The 22,515-nt window shown below is 38.9% G+C and overlaps 1 long non-coding RNA gene across 3 annotated transcripts; it reads right to left on the reverse strand.

Moving 5' to 3' along the window:
* Window positions 1-5,220: 5,220 nt before the first annotated feature.
* Window positions 5,221-12,382, reverse strand: LOC107811849 (uncharacterized). 3 transcript variants are annotated; one of them, XR_012711175.1, is made up of 3 exons: window positions 11,608-12,363; window positions 6,387-10,594; window positions 5,221-5,494 (listed from the first exon to the last, which is right to left on the reverse strand). It is a non-coding gene; the product is annotated as an uncharacterized LOC107811849 (long non-coding RNA). The 3 variants fall into 3 exon arrangements; XR_012711174.1 differs by having other exon boundaries at window positions 6,387-9,421; window positions 9,616-12,363; XR_001654009.2 differs by having other exon boundaries at window positions 6,387-12,382.
* Between the last annotated feature and the right edge of the window lie 10,133 nt (window positions 12,383-22,515).

Here is a 22,515-nt window from a genome sequence, read left to right on the forward strand (position 1 = left end):
ACGCCGAAAGTTGAATCTTTGAAGTTTCCGGTTCGATAGTGAGATTTTGATGCGAGGGTTGGAATGGAATTACGGAAGTTGGACCAGCTCCATAGTGTTTAATGTGATATGTGTGAAAAATTTCAGGTCATTCCGACGAGGTTTGATAGACTTTTTGATCGAGAGTATGTTATTAGAGTTTTTGGAATTCTCAGACTTGAATCCGATGAAAAATAGGTGTTTTGATGTTGTTTTGAGCGTTCCGAAGGTTGGAGAAAGTTTAAATGAAGTTATGGGATATGTTGGTAGGTTTGGTTGAGGTCCAGGAGGGCCTCGGGTGTGTTTCGGATGCTCAACGGACCATTTTTGGACTTGGAGAAGGATCAGATTTTTGCTGGTATTTATTGCAGACTGTTTTTCATCGCGATCGCGTGGGTAGGATCACGATCGCCAAGGCTTAGATGAGGCGGAGGGAAATTTTGCTCTTCACGTTTGCGTGAAGAGGAATGCAAATGCATAGTTATGGGCAGTGCTTAATCGCGAATGCGTGGGCTAGGCTGCGTTCGGGTAGAAGAAATATGGCGGCAGTGGATTTTAAGTGTTTCTTTACGCGGTCGCGTGAAGCCAACCGCGATCACATAGGTCTGAGGGAGCTAAGCATCGCGTTCGCGGATGGGGTTCTGCGTTCGCATAGAGAAAATATGAGGCGCGTGGTCTTTGCTCGTCGCGATCGCGTCTGGACTTTCGCGATCGCGATTAAGGGAAAAGCTGCGAAGAATATAAAATTTCTAATCGAGGGTTTAGCCATTTTTGAGAAAACTTAAGCTTGGGAGCTCGAATTTGAGCGAGATTTTGAGGGATTTTCAGAGATATTGATTGGGTAATGATTCTTAACTCCTTTTTGCTTATAACCCATTAATCCAAACATGAATTCATCCTTAAATTTCGGAATTTGTATGAAAATTTGGGGAAAGTTCTTAGACCAAAAATTTGAGTTTTGATTGGGGATTTGACATCAGATTTGGATAATTTTGGTTTGGTTAAACTCATTAGAGTATGAGGATTCTGAAAATGTAAATTTTACCCGATTCCGAGACGTGGGCCCGAGGGGCATTTTGGTCATTTTACCTAATTTCGCGTATTAGCTTAGAATTTCTTTGTAGAATCAGTTACTTGAAGTATTATTTATATTATGCAATTTAATTCAATATATTTGGGCCATTTAGAGTCGAGTACTCGTGGCAAGAGCGTGGTTTCAGATTGATTATTGAGCCGATTCTCGGTAAGTGGCTTGTCTAACCTTGTGGGGTGGGGGGACTTTTCCCTTATGATTGGTATTGTGATAATTGAAATGCCTTGTACGTGAGGTGACGAGTGCATACTTGTGTTAATTCTTGAAAATTCGGTTTTCATTAAGTAACTTTAATTGTGTTTTCCCTTTCTATTTATTCTACCTGCACTTTTAAACCTATTGTTAGTTAGAGAAGAATGTCTAACTGACTTAATTGCTTTATTTGCTTTAACTGCCTTATTTGTATTACATGAAGCATGCTAGGTTAGAATTGTCTGTGTTACCTTGTTATGAAGTTGAGTTTATTTGAGTATTTCTTGTGCCATTGTTGTGTGTTTTACTTTAGAACTACGGGACAACATCCTGGGAGATCTCCTGACGCATTTACGATTTGAGCTGAAGTGCGGGATATCGAGAGATCCCCAACACGTATATTGAGGATACCAAGAGATCATCAGGGTACCAAGAGTCCCTAGCATATATAGAGGATACCGAGAGATCCTCGGGATACCAAGAGATCCCTATTATACATTGAGGATACCAAGAGATCCCTAGTATATATATATATTGAGGATACCGAGAGATCCTCGGGATACCAAGAGATCCCTATCATACATTGAGGATACCAAGAGATCCTCGGGATACCAAGAGAACCCTAGCATATATCGAGAGATCCTCGGGATACCAAGAGATCCCTGGCATATATTGAGGGTACTAAGAGATCCTCGGAATACTTAGAGATCCCTAGTTATTTCCTTGTGATTGTTTTTGCCTGTGTTTCAGTTATTGAATTCCTTGTTTTCCTATATTAGATTATTATCGTTAGTTTTTAACTGTACTGCTTATCTTATACTGTCATGTCTTATATTCTTTATTTTATCTTAGTAGGGCCCTGACCTTCCTCGTCACTACCCGACCGAGGTTAGGCTTGGCACTTACTGAGTAGTGCTGTGGTGTACTCATGCCCCTTCCGCGCATGATTTTTATGTGCAGATCCAGGTACTGCGACTCAGTCCTATCACCCTTGAGGCGGGGCGACTACTCCAGCGACTTCGAGGTATATCTGTCGCGTCCGCAGACCGAGGAGTCTCTTTCTATTCTAGCTTTTAAACATTTGCCTTTCTGTATTTCTTTTCCTTGTTAGATATTCTGGAGTTAGAGTACTGTGTAGTGATCCTTAGCTTGTGATTCATAGGTTTCTGGGTCTTGGAAGTATGTATTGGTTGAGAGTTAAATATTGTGTATGCTGAGCGGCACTTTTAAATACTATTTTATCACTCTTCATTCTGTTTTAATTTGTTTTTATTTGGTACTTTGGTTATCTTCCGTAATTTTGGCTTACCTAGTCATAGAGGACTAGGTGCCATCACGATGGTTCACGGAGGGCGAACCGGGGTCATGATACATCATCACGCCTCTGAGGGCATCCCATCATATCATCTCGGTCACTGTGGGCAAATCATCAACATATACCAGCTGATCAGGTGGTGGTGCGTATATAACACCATAACCTTTCCTTATCCCATATACATATATATATATATACACACACACGTATATAACGCCATAACATTATCACTCCTCTGAGGGCATCCCATCATATCATCTCGGCCACTGTAGACAAATCATCAACATATACCAACTGATCAGGTGGTGATGCGTATATAACGCCGTAACCTTTTCCCGTATCATATATATATATATATATATATATATATATATATATATACATACATACATACATACATACATACATACATATGCATATATAACGTCGTCTGAGTCATGGGTAAATGCACATGTATAAATGAATGAAATGCATGAAAATATATAATAATCTCAATATTCCTTTCGGATAAACTTTATCAATTGCATATTATTCTGAGACCAATGAACAGAAGATATAATAATATGACACATGGAAATTCAAGAACATATGTACCTCTAACATTTCAATGAATTTAGGCTTAACATGTCCAACTTGTGAATTCTAACTCAATATGCACAAATTAAGTTCACATGTCCCAAGTGATCCTTTTCTCCGTATGACTGAAATTGCTCTGCCAAAGTTTGTATCATATTAGAGAAGCTTTGCATTCAAATGGTTGGCAGTAACATTTTTACTTCAATTTCTATCCTTTGATCACTTAATAGATTTAAACCAAAGTCAAGTACACCCCCAAGCTATAATAATCGACACCCATTAATTTATCATCATCTTTCACCACAACGATTATATCCAAAGTTTCAAACACTGGGAACAAAGAAACAACTGATAAACTAGCATAAATAGTGTTACTAATTACTCGATATCCACTATTCCGATATTTTCGAAATATTGATGCTATTGCTTTAATTTAAGTGGGGGCATGCTAACTTTATCCAAAAGTAATTACCTAGTTGAAAAGTTGTAATATTTTGATAAAGAATGCTTCTTTTAAACTCAAAGGACGCTCATTCACTCCATCCGTAACCGAGCACAGAAGAGGATTTGAATTTGTTAGATGCCAATGAATTGGGTAGAGTATGTTTTGTTCCAAATTCATTCTTTAAATTATATAGGATGATGCCCACAACAATGACGATATATGTAATACTCTATTACCTTGAATTCTTCTCAAAGCTATGTACTCACTGCAATTGTCACACATCATTTTTCCTACCCCAGAAGGGTATAAAGGAGTTTTTTTTCAATTTAAGTGAAAATCGAAACGGGATTATTTATATTAAATTCAGAGTTGCCACATGGGATAATTTATGGTGTCTCAAGTCACCGGTTTTTAATCCCGAATCGAGAAAAGATTGACTCTGTTTTACAGTCGGCAAACACAGAAATCCAGGTAAGGAATTCTGTTAACCCAGGAGAAGGTGTTAAGCATTCCCGAGTTTCGTGGTTCTAGCACGGTCTGTCAACTATTACATTGGCCTAATTATCTGATTAATTAAACATTTTAAACCTATGTGCATTTTTAACTTTAAAACCGCTTTTAATTATTAAAGGAATTATTTTAAGGTTATTTAAAACACATCGCAAGCCACGCTACATGAAATGCACCCGTGATTCACGACACGTTCTATTTAACCTTGTTGAAAATTAGAACCGGGTCACATGAAATATACCCCGGGATTTAGCAATAACTGTGATAATTAATTAGCGCACCTAAAGCAAACTACAAAGTTCATTTTTAATATCTAAATTAATTCATGTGTGAGGGCCATAAATAATTTTATTTTGCTTATGGCACACCTCAAGCCTATTAAGGGAGACACGTTTTACTGGGCCTAAAGACACTTGTATTTGAGATGGTTTGAAATTAAAAGGGTTATTAATTGTGAACACAATTGAGCCATGGATTGTTTCAGAGGAATGGGCCAGCACACAAATCCCTTGGACGTGGAAATCAAATGGCCAAATTACTAAGAAAAAATCGACAACAGAGCTGGGTCTCGGGAAAGATACATGGGACGCATGAGCTTGATTTAGGTCAGGCAGCCTTGGGCAATTTAATGGGCATGGCTGTTCTAAGGGATATGGTCTAATGTTTCAGCATCTATTATACTTGGATTAATCAAACATTAATCTACATTAGACTAATTGATCTCATGAAAACCAAATAGAAAATTCCCCATCTAATTTAACTCTAAGTTGCAGAACAGAACACTACACGCTCACACAAATCATGTGCATAAAAAATTTCAGAACTACTACTCGTCGATGTTGAATTCATACACATAGTAATTCTAACAGTAGAGTACTTTAAACATTTAAACTAAATATCAAAATACAATAGTAGTTCCTAAGTTTGTTTGGATATTAAAACCAACATCTAAAACAGCAGGACTATGAGAAAAGCTCATTGTAGACATGATTATCATTATTAGCTCGAAAAAATTCAATCAGAATCTCACAAAAGAAGATGCTACTCATCTAAATCAACCCATGCTGCAATAAACCCAACAGTCCACACATACAAACAGAACTTCAAATAATTTACAACACCCATAAACTAAATTAGAGTATTTGTTTAGACTTATGAACATGATTCAAACCAAAATCAAAATTGAACAAATAAGCATATCAAAGAGACTAAGCTACTACAGAGTTGCATGATCTTAAGATCATAGAACATCATTCAATGAACAACATATATCTTAAATTCTATCTTGATTACATGACTTCAGATTTTTTTTGCACTTCACAAGTTAATGAGATCCAAGAAATACCTGGGAAAATTAGAGCAAAAGAAAAGTGAAGGGATCAGCAGCAAAAGAAAAGTGCACTTTAGTAGATCAACACAGCAAAACCAGCTTCCTTAGACCATTTTGAATACCAAAATAGTGCAGAAAAACCTTTGTAACTCTTTAACTACTGCTAACAATGAGATTAAAGACCAATTCCCAGTAGTTTTTGACCCAAAATGATGCAGAAATTTTAGTATATTTTTCAGAGGATTTCCTTCAGCCGTTTCTGATTTTTTAATATCAATTCCCCCAATTTTTGTTGAAGGCAAGTCTTATATAGAGGACCTTAGGACAACAGAAATGATTTCACCATTTTATCAATTACCCCTTCCCCAACTTTATCAATTCACTTTAGACCCCCAAATTTTAACCTATTTATTGAACCAAACTCCATCCCCACCTTCCTGGAAGTTTCCCAGGCAGTTTTAAAAGATTCCCTCAATTTAAAAAGACCAAAGCAACCTGTGACACCGCTGTATTTACTTTCAGGCAATCCACCATGGGTCAGGTTAACCCAAAACCCAAACCAAAAATCCTGGGCTGCTTTGGAGCGGGTCAGAAATGACCCAAAGCCCAAAACTAAACTTAACCCAACCACATGATCATTTGAAGCTCACATTCTGACCCAACCAAATTAAAACCTAATCGATAGCGTATAAAAAAACTCGTTCATCTTTGAATACTAACTTGAAATTTAGAAACTAAAGGCAAACAAACAAAATTAATTCTAATCTTTTTGACAAAATTAGTTCAGAATTACTCACAAACTACTGCTATCCGAATTTTTAACCTGTCAAAGAGAAAAGGAAACAGAAAATAGAAAGAACGGGGAGAGACGAAAACAAAGAAAAGGAGAAGAAGCGAACTGAGGTACCTAAAAAGTAGACAGACTTTGGCTTTAACAGACCTGTCGGCATTCTCCGATTTGCCGAAATTGGTATTAATTGCGTGTCTCATTGAGAACAAGCGAACAATACAAATTTCAACCTTAATCGTTCTTGGAAGCTCGAAGACTTGGAAGATTTTTCTTTTTCTTCTTATTTCTTTTAGATCCAAAACTAGCCGGATTTGATAGGAATTTTGGGAGATGTGGTGGTGGATTAGGAATCAGGGGTGGGTGGTGGTTGTGTGGTAGGGATTTGGAGTCGATTGGGCCATGCCCCGGTGGAAGCTTAGGAGTTTAGGGGCGACGGGTTCTCTAGGGTTAGACTTGAGAGAGATGAAAAAGAAGCTCATCAGGGGTCCTAGGTTGTTCTAAAGGGTCTTCAGACATTTTTAAACGAAAATGGGGGAAGTATTAGGGCCATTGGATGATGGAAAATGAAAGGCCAAGATCAATTTAACACAATTGAACTCAAAACGACGTCGTTTGAGTTGTCTTGATACTTGAAAGGTTTGGACCGGGTGGGGATCGAGTTTGGGCCTGGATTGGGGAATATTTTGGGCGGATTTCCAATTAAACTGGCCCAATTTCAAGGTTTTAAAACAAATTCACAATTTCCTTTCTTTTTGTTTTGCTTTTATAATTAATTAACAACCCAAATTAACTCTTAAAATAAATTACCAAAGTTAAGCTAATTACTCATCATAATATTTATAAAAATTAATTAACTCCTAAATTAGAAGAAGAATTAAAAGGTAAAAAAATGCAAAAGCGAGTTATTTTTTGTGATTTTCATTTTTTAATAAAATAAATAATTTACTAATTAACCTAAAAATGTAAAAACAAATCCCAAATTCAATGCAAGGTATTTTTGTATTTTTCATAATTTAAATAAAATAAACATGCATAGAAAAATGCAAACAATTAATAAAAATCCTACAAAAAAATCTACGAAATTGCAAATAATGGAAAAATATTATTTTCTTGAATTTAGGGGAGTAATTCATATAGGACAAAAATCACGTGCTCACACATGCTTCCTTCAAGAAATCCCGATTCACACGTCTATCTATACAGTAATGTCTGGCATGAATCAAATACAGATGGATTCTTAGGCTACACAGTATTTTCCCTTAAATTTTCCTTAATTGTCAAAAACAAATATCCTTTTTATTCATCCACATTCCTTTTTTAAGGTTTAATAGAAAACCCAAGAATATGATAAGTGGGAATGAAAGACATACACTTGATCTTGCCAAATTTCTCAAATCTTGCCACACCTCTCAATTAATGCATGAGTCACAAGTGTATTAAGGCAAATTTTTGCCACATTTTGTCTTTATCCAAAATATTTTGGGTAATTGCTAATTACCCGCATAATTAAAAATTATCTCAACTTACTTAAAATACTACTCAGTTTTAATACACTTTATATAATTTACTATCATGGTTATGTGGTACCATATAAAATAAATATATACACTATTATTTTATTAAAACATCCATGTAAAAATACATATATTTTCTCAACTTCTAATTTTCCTAATCTCATATAAAGAGTACATATTTCGTATGCTTAATTCTTAAAATAGTAAAAAGATAACATTCTTTTCTAGTGAGAAAATAATTTATATCTTTACAATAAAGAAAATCTCATAAATTTTTCTCATATTATGTGTATAATTTAAAACATAATCGAAAGTAGTAATATTAATAACTATATAAAAAAATCGTTTTTTATTTTTTTACAAACTATTTTACAAAAATGTTCCACTCAAAATACCATATCAAAATGTATCTAACGGTATCAAGGTTGTCAAAACTTACGGGGTATAACAGTCTATTACTTCATCAAGGCTCTCTTTGTCTCTTGCTCAACAACAGATTTTAAATTCATCATCAAAGAGAAAAGCTGAGAGAGCTCATGGCTCTGATGGTGAAGAGGAACGAGAAGAGGGTTCCTCAGTGCGCAGGCCTCGGGCTAGAAGGCACGTTATTTCGGATGATAAAGTTACCCCTCCTCCAAATTCAGTTCCCATGAATGAGCCTGAAAGTGTTGTTTTAATGAGCTCTGATGAGGAGATGAATGTTGCACCTCATGACTCTACTGATCAATTGTTTTCCCGTGGGTTTGATAATGAAGATTTTCACTTTGTTTCTGAAGAAGCTCCTCTTTCCTCTTTCCCAATGTCCGCACCTACTGGTCCTCAAATTTTTGCTCTTGTCGCTGCAGCTGCTGCTCCTCCCGTGGCTATTTTCACTTCCTCAATTGTCCCTACTGCTACCACTTCTCATGTTGACGCTGGTTCTTCCAGTAGCAATAGGATGAAAAAGTTACCATTGAAGTCCCCGAGGATGGTAATCTTTTGAAAAAGTCTGGCCAAGCTGATGTATGGCTAAAACCTTTAATTGGTCCAATTAATAAGTCCAAGTTGGAAAGCCACAGTTCTTTAACATGGATGCATGATATTGGTCATTCATCTTTGAAGGTACAAGCCTTAGCTTTTTTTACTTCCCTCGTAATTTTTATCTTTGTTTGATAATCACTTCTTTCTTTCTTGTGTAGATCAATTTGATAGGCACGGAGCTTATGAAGAGAATTGTCAACACCGAGCAGCTAGTCAATAATTATCGTACTGAAGTAGATAACTGGAGGGAACAATATGAGAGTCTTCATTTGGAAAAAGAAGTTTTGGATGAAGAGAAATGTGCTTTGGAACAGCAAGTACACGTGATGGCATTAGAATTGGCAATTGAAAAAGCCTCTTCCAGTCAAGTGGGCAAAGACAAAGACATTCTTGAGTCTTCATTTGCGGAGCAGCTTTCTAAAGCTACCGAAGAAATTAGGGGATTGAAAGACTTGCTTAATCAGAAGGAGATTTACACCACGGAGCTTGTTCAAGCGCTTACTCAGGCTCAAGAAGACCTCCGTGCATTTTCAGACAAGGTCCAGTTCTTGGAGAAATCATTCGCCCCTTTGAAGACTTCTTATGATGCTTCTTTCGATGATAGGGAATAGTTGGAGGCTGAAATTGAGCAATGAAAAAAAGTTTACGAGGCTCTTGAAGATAAGGCAACTCTTGATGTAAGTTAGGCATTTTGAATACGCGTCTTGAGAATTTGATGGAGGCTAGCCAGGAAGGCTTTGACTTGACTGTTGAGATTGCAAAAGCGAAGGAAACTATTGAAAAAACTCAGCAATGTTAGCGCTTCTCCTCACCTGAAGTCGGTGTTCCCGAAGGTGATGAACTTACTCCTGGTGAAGTTGATGCTCAAACATCTTCTACTCAAGTTGTGTCTTCTCCCGTTGCTGATGATGCCTCATTGAATTCTGCATCTCTTTCTGCTGATGGAACTGCTTTAGATCCTAACCCTTTGTGTTCTGTGAACTTTTAGTTGGAAAGTTTGTTTCTTTTTTTTCTTTTTTTTTTGGAACAATTAGCAAGTTTTTACCCCTGGTATGTCTTGGGGTTTATTATCAAAGTGCCTTGGTTTTACCTAAGTTCATACTTAGTTTTGGCCAAGTTTAATATATATAAAATTTCATTTAGTTTCTGTTCTACTATTTAATTTTCATTTAAAAATGCTTTAGTATTTCATAATTTTTGAATAGACACTAATTTTTATCAAAGAGGGTCCTTTAATAAATGACACTAATGAAAAAGACGTTTCAACTTCATATTGGTTTAAACATATGAAAGAAGTTGGAAAATACATATTTCAAAGAAATTTCGTGAATAATTTGAGGAAGTTTTGTATTTTAAACTTTCAAATTATATTACACTTTACATATATTCAAGTAACTTTTTATATAATATTTATAAACTCTGTCATAACTGATTTTTTTACAACAGATTTCACAATTTTCTAGGATATATTTTGTAACCCATAACTAAACACTGCATTTAACCTTAATACTCGCAGGATTTTATAATTTATGTCCGCGAGTTTTATACTTTATGAAAGCTTAATACAAAAAGTTTTTGATTCAGACTTGCTTTCATGGCTCTTGATTGGCTCTACTTTTGATTGCTCTTGACTTTTGATTTTTGGGTCAATCCAGGCTTGAACTGAGTTTCAGTCTTCTTTCTTCTTTGACTTGCATTTTTATTTGTCTGCTACCTATAGTCCCCCTAGTGTTAAAGCTTTGAAGTATAAAATCTCAAGCACTTGATCATACCTTCCATTTGGTCTATTTTCTGAAAAGGAAAATACATACGGGACCCAGAGATATAATTTAGATGATGACTGCTTAACCCTTTTTATTTCCATTAGAAAGGTTGTTGTCACACCCCTTTTTACCAACTCACTAAAACTTTTAAATAAATAAAAGGATTTTGTGAAGCTCAAAAGAGTTTTCAATTTTGAAAGTGACAAAGAATTGTATTCAAAAGGAAATAACTCAGAGTCGCCACCTGACATTGGTTTCGGTGTGCCAGGTCACTGTTTTAAAAAAAATAATTTTCCTTTTAAAACACTTTGGACTCCAAACTAAGTCTGCACCTGAGATTCGGGTAAGGAGGTTCATTTGACTCGGGGAGAAGGTGTTAGGCACTCCCCAATTCCCGTGAAAGTCACGGTTGCGTACTCGATCTAGTTGGTTTCTAGAATATTCAAATTGAGGTAAAACTAAACACGAAAAAGCAAAATAAACACACAAAAGAGGTTCGAGGTCAACCCCACCTAATAAAAGATAAAAATAAAATAAAATAAAAATGAAAATCCTATTCTGTGCTTTCTCAGATTGTCCCATCTTTGGCCTTCAAATATAAATACTTCGGGGCATACTTCGAAAATATATACAAACTCTACGGGACATTCCCCGGATAAATTTAACTCAAAGTAATGACCTCTCGCCTTGAAACTAACAAAAATCCTAAGGCTTTTCTATCCAAGTGTAGCCGGTCAAAACATGTTACTAGCAAAGAAGTAAATAAACAAAAATAAAAGAATAATATAATTTATCCTACACATAAATATCTTTTACTTTTACCCAACAACCCGTTCCAAATAAGCTTTCAAATTCCCACTCCTTATTCAATTGAAGAGCCAACACCATTTGATGAAATCAGTAATGTTAAAATGTATTAATTAGCCAAATTTATCACAAGATCAAAAATATCACGGATAGTCATGGAAAATATACGCATATACCATTCAAACACATATGTAACAAACATCATGAGGCAAGATATTAAAGGTAAGAATGGACCTTGAATGGGTTTTTAATTAACCTCTGTCCGTATGTGCAAAGTTTTAAAAGAACAGCAACAACCAACGAACAATTGATCGGAACTCAATCAAACGCGGAACTTGAACAACAACTGAGATGAAAAATTCTATCCGTCGAATTTGCAACGCTGGACCAGAAGCCCTCGAATGGCAACCTCAGATAATATCCATTTGAACAAAAATCCGGAATCGAAAAGTGAAGAAGCAGAAATATGTATTTTCTTTTAATTTTTCCAATTTTCTCTTTCAAAACGTGATTAACAGTTAACCAAACCAAAGAGATGTTTTTGTATATATTTTTTTTTTGAATCTAAACAATTAACCAAAGTCCTTTCTCTCTTCCCCTATGTTGGCTGCTCGTTCTGGGTTGAAGAGGAGGGGTAGTGCGGCGGGTTTTCCGATGGGTTTTAGAGGTTGGGTGTGTGTGTGTTTTCGTGCTGCTTTAGGATGGAAGAGATGAGGGTGGTCGTTTGGATGTGTACGTGCGTGTGGTCAGGTGTTCAGGTATTCCAGCAAGTTTTAGGGAGCGAATCGATTTTTTATGAAGGGGAGAAGAAGAAACAGAGGTTCCAGCGATTTTGGAGATAGAGGCCGGTGGTGAAGATAGCTGAAGGAGCTGGAGTTCGGTTGGTGGGATGGAGTGATGGTAGCAGCGACAGTGAGGAGATGGAGGCGACGGAGGCTCTAAGGGTTCAGGGGTGTTCTCTAGGGTTAGGTTTTAGGTTGTAATTAGGTAGATATATGTGGGTGGGGATTAGTTTTGACCATTGGATGAAATGGAGTGAATGACTAGGATTAAATTAAAAAGAGCTGATGGGTTAAAGGGTCTTGGGCTTCATATTTGGGTCTTAAAATTGGACTAAAAGAAAAATGTCCAAACCTTAGCTAAATAACTTTTAATATAAGCTAAATATACTACATATTGCAAAAATCTATCTAATTAATTAAACTAAATTATATATAAAATATGAAACTATTTTTTTTATATTTTTCAAATGTCAAACTAAAATAATAACAAGATTAGATTAAAATCATCGCAAAATTAAGATAATACTACTACACATAACACTAATATACTTGAAAATAAAGTGTAACTATTTTTGTATTTTTAATTTTATGTAAGGTAGATAAACTAAAAGTAACAAGATAAAATCTCAATAACCTAAATAAAAGAAAATATTTTTGTAATTTTTATTTTTGTGACAAAATAAAGTAAAATAGTTAAAACTAGATAAAATAGCGATATTAGGCCTAAACTAAATATCTAAAAGCTAAAATGAGTAAAAACTCAGGGAGGGTCAAAAATTACATGTCTACAGCTGCCCCTCTTTGATTGGAAACACGAAGAGTTTTCAGACAAAGAACGACAAGACAGGTTTTTTGACCCGACCCTTATTTAGCCAAAAACTAAAAGAAAGGAAGAGAATGTGATTGAGCTCTGGTATCTGAGTTGCCTACATATCCTTGGCAATAAAGGAGTCAGGTCACGTGTAGTTCAGAAGTGAATGAGGTGATTGAGTATACTGAGGTGGAGAGCCGGTCGAGGTGCCGTTATGTCGAGGTTCTGGTTTGCGGTCCTGTTATTATATCAAAATCAAAAAATAAAAAAGACTAACTAAGACTGTAAACTATGAGTTACAAGATTCCTATCTATAAGTCTTTTGAAGTTTGATCTTGAGTCTTGAATGTGTGACGGCCCGGCCAGTCGTCTCATGAGTTACCACTCTATTTTCCCCATTTCTGCTTCATTATGCTTTGTTTATCTGTGTTATGTGGTATCGGATTGGTTGGATTGAATCCGGAATGATTTCGGTAAGGTTTGAGACACTTAGTCTCTTCTGAAGAAGCTTAAGTTGGAAAAGTCAACTGGATATTGACTTATGTTTTAGAGGGCTCGAATGTGAGTTCCGATGGTTCGGTTAGTTTCGGAAAGTGATTTGGGACTTAGGAGTGCGATCAGAATAAGTTTTGGAGGTTCGGAGTAGATTTAGGCTTGAATTGGCGAAGTTGATATTTTGGCAATTTCCGGTTGGTAGGCGAGATTTTGATATAGGGGTAAGAATGGAATTCCGAGAGTTGCAGTAGTTTCGTCGTGTCATTTGGGACGTGTGTGCAAAATTTCAGGTCATTCAGACGTGGTTTGGTTGGGTTTTTGATCAAAAGCGAAATTCGAAAGATTTTAGAAAATTTGGCTTGAATCCGATGTGTTTTGGGAGATTTGATGTTGTTTGAGGTATTTTGATGATTGGAACAAATTTGAATAAGGTATTAGGATATGTTTGTGCTTTTGGTTGAGGTCCCGAGGGCCTCGGGGTGATTTCGGATGGTTAACGGAGAAGTTTGGATTTTGTTGCAGCTACTGAATTTGCTGCTTCTGGTATTTTCGCACCTGCGGATTGGAGACCGCAGGTGCGGCGCTGCATGTGCGGTTGATTAGTCGTAGAAGCAAAAATAGTCCTGATGATCAGTGACCGCAAAAGCTGTTAGGGTGGCCGCATCTGCGATGTCGCAGATGCGAGGATGTGGTCGCAGATGCGATTATTGGTTAGTTAAGTGATTTCCGCATAAGCGGAGGAAGGATCGCATATGCGATACCGCAGAAGCGGGTATTGGGCCGCAAATGTGAAAAGTTCTGGGCAGAAGGTATAAATAGTAGCCTTCGCGAATTTTAGCTAATTTCACCATTTTCATCTCGGCTTGGGAGCTTTTTGGACGATTTGGAAGAGGGATTTCCAGGGAACTTCATTGAGGTAAGGGATTTGGACCTAAAAATCGTTCATATGCTATTATTTCATGGATTAGAGCTAGAAGTTATTGAAATTAAAGGTTAAAATTGGGGAAACTAGGGCTTGAAAACTTAGGCCTTTAATTCTGGATTTGAAGGACCAATTGGGGTCGGATTTCTGAACATTTGATATGTATGAACTCTTGGGGAGATAAGGAATCTATTGATGTAAAAATTATTGAATTCTGAGACGTGGGCCCAAGGGTCAGGTTTGGTAATTTCAGGATTTGTGCCATTATTGATTGTTTTCGCTTGGGCTTCATTCCCTTAGCCTATTTTGACATCTTCGTTCTGATTTTGGATAGATTCGACGCGAGTGGTGGTTGATTTGAGGGGCAAAGGCATCACAAGGTAGAGATTTGACTGGTTCGAGGTGAGTAATGATTGTAAATGATGTTCTGAGGGTTTGAAACCCTGGATTGCACATCGTAGTGCTATATTAAGGTGAGGCACACGCTTGATGACGAGTGTGGGGTCGTGCACTATTGGGGATTATGATTTGGTCCGTCTCGATTGATTATTTTACCGCGTATTTGACTGAAATCTATTTGCTATCATCATTATTTGGGCTGAATGCCATATTTGGGCTTCGTGCCAACTATTTAAACCCTTTGGGGGATTTTTATTGATATTTCCTCACTATTTGACTTTATAATTGAACTTAGTCATGTTATTTTCCCCTATTTTCGTACTTAGCCATGTTTACTCAGTTTTAATAATTAAATGATATTTTTAAATGATATTTGGGCTGAGAAACACTATTTTACTATTGCCCAAGTGGATTGTGAGGATTTTTGATTGAGTGAGGCGAGGGCCTATGTTGTGAGGAAACATTTGATACTGATTATGAGGTCGAGGGCCTGAGATGTGTATGCCACGAGGTGGCTTGATTGATATGAGGCCAAGGGCCTAGTGATGATGCCATGATATTGCGCTTGGGTCGTAAGGGGCCCCTCCAGGAGTCTGCACACCCCAGTGAGCGCGGGTACCCATTGTGATGTGAGATTGAACCTGAGGGACTGGTATTGTTCTGAGATGTTACCCGAGGGGCGGTTTATTGATACAGTGCATGAGGGGCGAACCTTTACATGTTTATTTTTCCTATATTGCCGGTCAATTATATGCTTATTTGTTGAACAGGATTTTACTTATCTTTTAACTGGTTTTACTGTTTTTAAATGGTTTTATTGCTTCATTATCGAATGTCTTATGCCTTACGTGTTTTCTTGTTTTCAGTCTTTATTTACATTTGTTATTCACTGAGTTGGAGTACTCACTTTACTCCCTACACCCTGTATGCAGATTCAGGCGTAGCTAGTCCCGCTCCCGAGTGCTGATCATTCCTAGCTTCAAGCAGATCCGAGGAGTCTTTAGGTAGTTGTTGGCGTTCGCAGCCCGGAGCTCCTCCCTATCTCTTTTCCTTTATGTCCTTAGTTAAGTACTAAACTCTGTAGTTGCGTTAGAGTATTCAGTGTTGTTAGATGCTCGTGACTTGTGACACCCCGGTTAGGGCTGTATTGGGTTATACTTCCGCATTTTATTGATATTACCTGCTACTTGGTATTATTAAATCATGTTTTAGACTATATTCTTGATGTTTAACTGTTTAACGTCAAATTGGGAATAGTTGGCTGGCCTTGTCTTCACGAGAGGCACCATCACGACTGGGTTTGGGTTTAGGGTCGTGACAAGTTGGTATCAGAGCCTAGGTTACATAGGTCTCACGAGTCATGAGCAGGTTTAGTAGTGTCTCGCGGATCGGTATGGAGACGTCTGTATTTATCCTCGAGAGGCTACAGAACCTTTAGGAAAAACTTCATATTCTTGAAATTCTTGTCGTGCGAACTTGTTGATCCGAGAACTAAACTTCTATTATTCTATTCTCTCACAGATAGTAAGGACACGCATTACCGGTCAGGATGGATGACCACCAGTACCACCAGCCGTGGCCACTAGAGGTCGAGGACGCGATCGTGGTCGTGGTAGTTGCAGAGCAGCTAGGGCAGCACCTGCAGATCCACCAGCTACCCCAGTTCAGGATTAGGTCCTAGTTATGGATGCTCCAGCAACACCAGCTCAGGCACCAGCTATGCCCATTGTGATTCTGAGTCTTCAGAAGGCATTGACTTAGATCTTATCAGTTTGCACTGGCCTAGCTCAGGCGGTTTCAGCCACTACAGCCATAGTTACTTCTCAGTAAAGGGGTCAGTAATCGGCTTCAGTGCCAGTTACTTCTCCACTACCCACCCAGCCAGCTAAGGGTAGAGGTCAGTCAACTAGGGGTTGCCCTGGAGGGGGAGGTCGATCAGGTGCGGTCAGGCTTGTTTCTATGCACTTCCAGGCAAACCCGATGTTATTGCTTCAAATGTTGTTATTACAGGTATTGTTTCAATCTGCCACAGAGATACCTCTATATTATTTGATCCCGATTCCACCTTTTCTTATGTGTCATCATACTTTGCTCGTTATTTGGGTACGTCCCATGAGTTTCTTGCTTCACCTGTTCATGTATCTACCCTGGTGGGTGATACTATTGTTGTAGACTATGTGTACCGGTTGTGTGTGGTAACTATCTGGGGTCTGGAGACCTGTGTGGATCTTCTATTATTGTGTATGGTGGATTGCGATGTCATTTTGGGCATAGATTGACTATCTCCGTGTCGTGCTATTCTGGACTGTCATGCTAAGACATTCACATTAGCTATAACGAGTGTGCCACAGATCGAGTGGCGAGGTATGATGGATTATGTTCCCATTAGAGTAATCTCGTTCTTGAAAGTCCAGTGTATGGTTGGGAAGGTTTGTCTTTCGTATCTAGCATTTGTGAGGGAGGTTGGTGCTAAGACTCCCAATATTGACTTTGTTCCAGTTGTGAGGGATTTTCCCGATGTGTTTCCTGTAGACCTGCCGGGCATGCCACCGGACTGGGATATTAATTTTGGTATTGACCTGGTGCCGGGCACTCAGCCCATTTCTATTCCGCCGTATCTTATGGCACCAGCAAAATTGAAGGAATTAAAGGAGCAGCTTCAAGAACTCCTTGATAAAGGTTCATTCGGCCTAGTGTGTCACCTTGGGGTGCGCCGGTTCTATTTGTGAATAAGAAGGATGGCACAATGAGGAGGTGCATTGATTATAGGCAATTTAACAAAGTAACAATTAAGAACAAGTATCCTTTGCCTCGCAATGATGATTTATTCGACCAGCTTCAGGGAGCGTGGGTGTTTTCCAAGATTGATCTCCATTCAGGCTATCACCAGTTGAAGTTCAGGGACTCGGATATTCTCAAGACAGCTTTTAGGACCAGATATAGTCATTATAAGTTCTTGGTGATGTCTTTTGGCTGACTAATGCCCCAGCAACGTTCATGCATTTGATGAACAGTGTGTTCCGACCTTATCTTGACTCGTTTTTCATAGTCTTCATTAATGATATTTGGTATATTCGCGTAGTCAGGAGGAGCATGCAGAGCATTTGAGAGTTGTGTTGCAGAGATTGAGAGAGAAGAAGCTTTATGCAAAATTCTCCAAGTGTGAGTTTTGGCTCAGTTCGGTGGCTTTTTGGGGCACGTGGTGTCCAGCGAGGGTATTCAAGTTGATCCAAAAAAGATAGAGACGGTTCAGAGTTGGCCCAGATCGTCCTCAGCCATAGAGATTCACAGCTTTCTTGGTTTGGCGGGTTATTATCGCTGTTTTGTTCAGGGATTCTCATCTATCGCATCGCCCTTGACCAAGTTGACTCAGAAGGGTGCTTCATTTGTATGGTCGGGCGAGTGTGAGGAGAGCTTTCAGAAGCTCAAGATAGCTTTGACCACAACTCCAGTGTTAGTTTTGCCATCAGCTTCAAGTTTATATACCGTGTATTGTGATGCCTCGAGAGTAGGTATTGGTTGTGTATTGATGCAAGAGGGTAGAGTTATTAGTTATGCTTCTTGTCAGTTGAACCCCCATGAAAAGAACTACCCCGTTCATGATTTGGAGTTGGCTACCATAGTTCACGCGTTGAAGATTTGGAGGCATTACTTTTATGGTGTGTCTTATGAGGTGTTGACTGATCATTGTAGCCTCCAACACTTGTTCAAATAGAAGGATCTTAATTTGAGGCAGCGGAGATGGTTGAAGTTGCTTAAGGATTATGATATCACTATATTGTACCATCCAGGAAAGGCCAATGTGGTGGCCGATGCCTTGAGCTGAAAGTGTCACGACCCTAAACCCGAACCCGGTCGTGATGGCGCCTCTCGTGAAGACAAGGCCAGACAACTATTCCCAATTCGACGTTAAACAGTTAAATAACATAAAAGCAGTCTAAAACATGATATAACAGTACTGAGTAGCGGAAAATGTCGATAAAGTGTGGAAGTACAACCCAACACAGCCCTAACCGGGGTGTCACTAGTCATAAGCATCTATAAGTCATACTACAATTCTGCTAAATCCATAACTAAAACAACTGTCTGAAGGGAAATAGAAGCGATAAAGGAGTAGAGACATAGGATTGCGGACGTCAACAACCACCTCGTAATCTTCGAAAGCCCGCCTGAAGTTGGAGGTATCAGCACTCGGGAGCGGTGCCAGCTACGCCTGAATCTGCATACAGGGTGCAGGCATTAAAGTGAGTACTCAAACTCAGTGAGTAACAAATGTAAATAAAAACTGAAAGTAAGAAAACACGTAAGGCACAAGTCATTCTATAATGAAGCCGTCAAACCATTTAAAAGTAGTAAAATAGTGGAAAGTCAAGTAAAAATCCTCTTTCAACAAGTAAACAAGTAATTGACAGGTAATTAAGGTAAAGTAAACAAATAGAAGTTTGCCCCTCGAGCACAGAATCAACAAAACCGCCCCTCGGGCTCAATCTCACATCATAATGCGTACCTGCGCTCACTGAGGGTGTACAGACTCCTGGAGGGGTCCCTTACGACCCAAGCACAATAACAAGTCATCTCATGGCATCAAACTAGGCCCTTGGCCTCATATCAATCAAGCCACCTCGTGGCGTATATATCTCAGGCCCTCGGCCTCATAATCAAAATCAGTGTATCACCGCTGCATTGTGCAGCCCGATCCAAAGGTGTCCTCACAACACAGGCCCTCGGCCTTACTCAATCAAAAATCACATAATCCACTCGGGCAACAGTAAAACATGATGCGCTCAGCCCAAAATATGATTTTAAATATCGTTTCAAGTGTTAAAGAAGAGTAAACATGGCTGGGTTTTGAAAACAGTAGAATATAGCATGACTAAGTACAAGTTTAAAGTCAAAATAGTGAGTAAATATCAATAAATATTCCTAAAGGGTTCAAATAGTTGGCACAAGCCCAAATATGGCATTCAGCCCAAATAATGATGATAGCAAATAGTTTTCAATCAAATACGCGGTAAAATCATCAATCGGGATGGACCAAGTCACAATCCCCAATAGTGCACGACCCCACGCTCGTCATCGAGCATGTGCCTCACCTTAATATAGCACTACGATGTGCAATCCGGGGTTTCTAACCCTTAAAGCATCATTTACAATCATTACTCACCTCGAACCGGCTAAATCTCTAGCTCGTGATGCCTTTTCCCTCAAATCGGCATCCACGCATATTAATCTATCCAAAATCAAAACGAGTACGTCAACATATGCTAAGGGAACAAAGCCCAAGCGAAAACAATCAACAAAGGATACAAATCCCGAAATTACCAAAACCCGTCCCCTGGGACCACATCTCGAAATTCAGAAATTTTTACATCAATAGATTCCTCATCTCCCCACGAGTCTATGCATATCAAGAATACCAAAATCGGAGTTCAAATGGCCCCTCAAATCCTCATTTTAAGGCCTCTTAAACTCAAGCCCTAATCCCCCATTTTTAGCCCTTTAATTCCTTTAGTTACAGCCTTAATCCATGAAATACTACCATAGAAATGTGTTTTAGGTCCAAAATCCTTACCTTCACGAAGTTCCCTTGAAATCCCTCTCCCAAATCGTCCAAAAGCTCTCAAGCCGAAGTAAAAAATAGTGAAATAACCCAAAAATTCGCAAAGGACCATTTTTATACTTTCTGCCCAGTTGTTCCGCATCTACGGCACCATTGCCACTTCTGCGGTACCGCATAAGCGGTCTCTCTTCCGCTTCTGCAGAAATCACTTAACGGGCCCTTCCACATCTACGATCCAATCTCTGCACCTGTGACTCCGTAGGTGCAGTCCAACTACCGCATCTGCGGCTCCTGGATCTTCCTCTCAAATTCACTTTTGCGGCTCCCCTTCCACACGTGCGGCGCCGCACCTGTGGTCCCCAAACCGCAGGTACGAAAAAACCTGAAGCAGAAAAATCTCAGCAGCTACAATAACCTTTCAAATTCTCCGTTAACTACCCGAAATCATCCCGAGGCCCCCGGGACCTCAACCAAAAGAACAAACATAACCCAATACCTTATTTAAATTTTATCCAATCATCAAAACGCCTCAAACAACATCAAATCTACCAAATCACATCGGATTCAAGCCTAAGTTTCTAAAATCTTCAAAAATACACTTTTGATCAAAAACCCAACCAAACTACGTCTGAATGACCCGAAATTTTACACACACATCCCAAATGACATGATGGAGCTACTGAAACTCTTGGAATTCCATTCTGACTCTTATATCAAAATCTCTCCTACCAACCGGAAATTGCCAAAATATCAACTTCGCCAATTCAAGCCTAAAACTACTCCAACTCTCCAAAACCCATTCCGATCATGCTCCTATGCCATAAATCACCTCCCGAAGCTAACCGAACCTTCGAAACTCGCATTTGAGCCCTCTAACACATAAGTCAATATCTGGTTGACTTTTCCAACTCAAACTCCCTTACAAGAGACAAAGTGTCTCAAACCTTGCAAAAATCATTTTAGATTCTATCTGACTAACATGATACCATAAAATACGGATAACGAAACATAAAGAAGCAAAAATGGGGGAAACAGAATGGTAACTCATGAGACGACTGTCCGGTTGGGAAGAGACATCTTGCAGTTGATGTTCAGGCCTTGGCCAACCGGTTTGTGCGGTTGGATATTTCGGAGCCCAGTTGGGTATTGGCTTTTGTGGTTTCTTGGCCTTCCTTATATGATTCCATCATGGAGCGCCAATGTGATGATCCTCATTTGCTTGTCCTTAAGGACAGAGTTTAGCACGATGATGCCAGAGATGTGACCATTGGTAATGATAGGGTGTTGAGGATGCAGGGCTAGATTTGTGTGCCCAATGTAGATGGGATTTGGGAGTTGATCCTTGGGTAGGCCCATAGATCGCGGTATTCCATTCATCCGGGTGTCGTGAAGACGTATCAAGATCTGAGACAACACTATTGGTGGCGGAGAATGAAGAAAGACATTGTGGGATTTGTGGCTCGGTGTCTCAATTGTTAGCATGTGAAATATGAGCATCAGAGATCGGGTGTCTTGCTTCAGCAGATGGATATTCCTTAGTGGAAGTGGGAGAGGATCACTATGGACTTTGTTGTTGGACTTCCACAGATTTTGAGGAAGTTCAATGCTATTTGGGTGATTGTGGATCGGCTGACCAAGTCCGTGCACTTTATTCCTGTATGTACTTCCTATTCTTTAGAGCGGCTGGCAGAGATCTATATCCGGGAGATTGTTTGTTTGCATGGTGTCCCCGTTTCCATTATTTTAGGTAGGGGCACTAAGTTTATTTCGTAGTTTTGGAGGTCTGTGCAGCTAGAATTGGGTACTCAGGTTGAGTTGAGCACAACCTTTCACAACAGCACTATTCAGATATTAGAGGACATGTTGAATGCGTGTGTCATTAATTTTGGAGGGTCATGGGATCATTTTCTACCGCTTTTAGAGTTTTATTATAACAACAGCTACCAGTTGAGTATTCAGATGGCTCCATATGAGGCTTTGTATGGGAGGCGGTGTAGATCTCCAGTTGGTTGGTTCAAGCCCGGTAAGTCTAGGCTATTGGGGACAGACTTGGTGCAGGATGCTTTAGAAAATGTGAAGGTGATTCAGAAGAGGCTTTGTACAGCGTAGTTGAGGCAAAAGAGTTATGCTAACAGGAAGGTTCGAGATGTATCCTACATGGTTAGTGAAAAGG

This window comes from Nicotiana tabacum, chromosome 6 (genome assembly GCF_000715075.1).
Source record: "Nicotiana tabacum cultivar K326 chromosome 6, ASM71507v2, whole genome shotgun sequence".
Lineage (NCBI taxonomy): Eukaryota > Viridiplantae > Streptophyta > Magnoliopsida > Solanales > Solanaceae > Nicotiana > Nicotiana tabacum.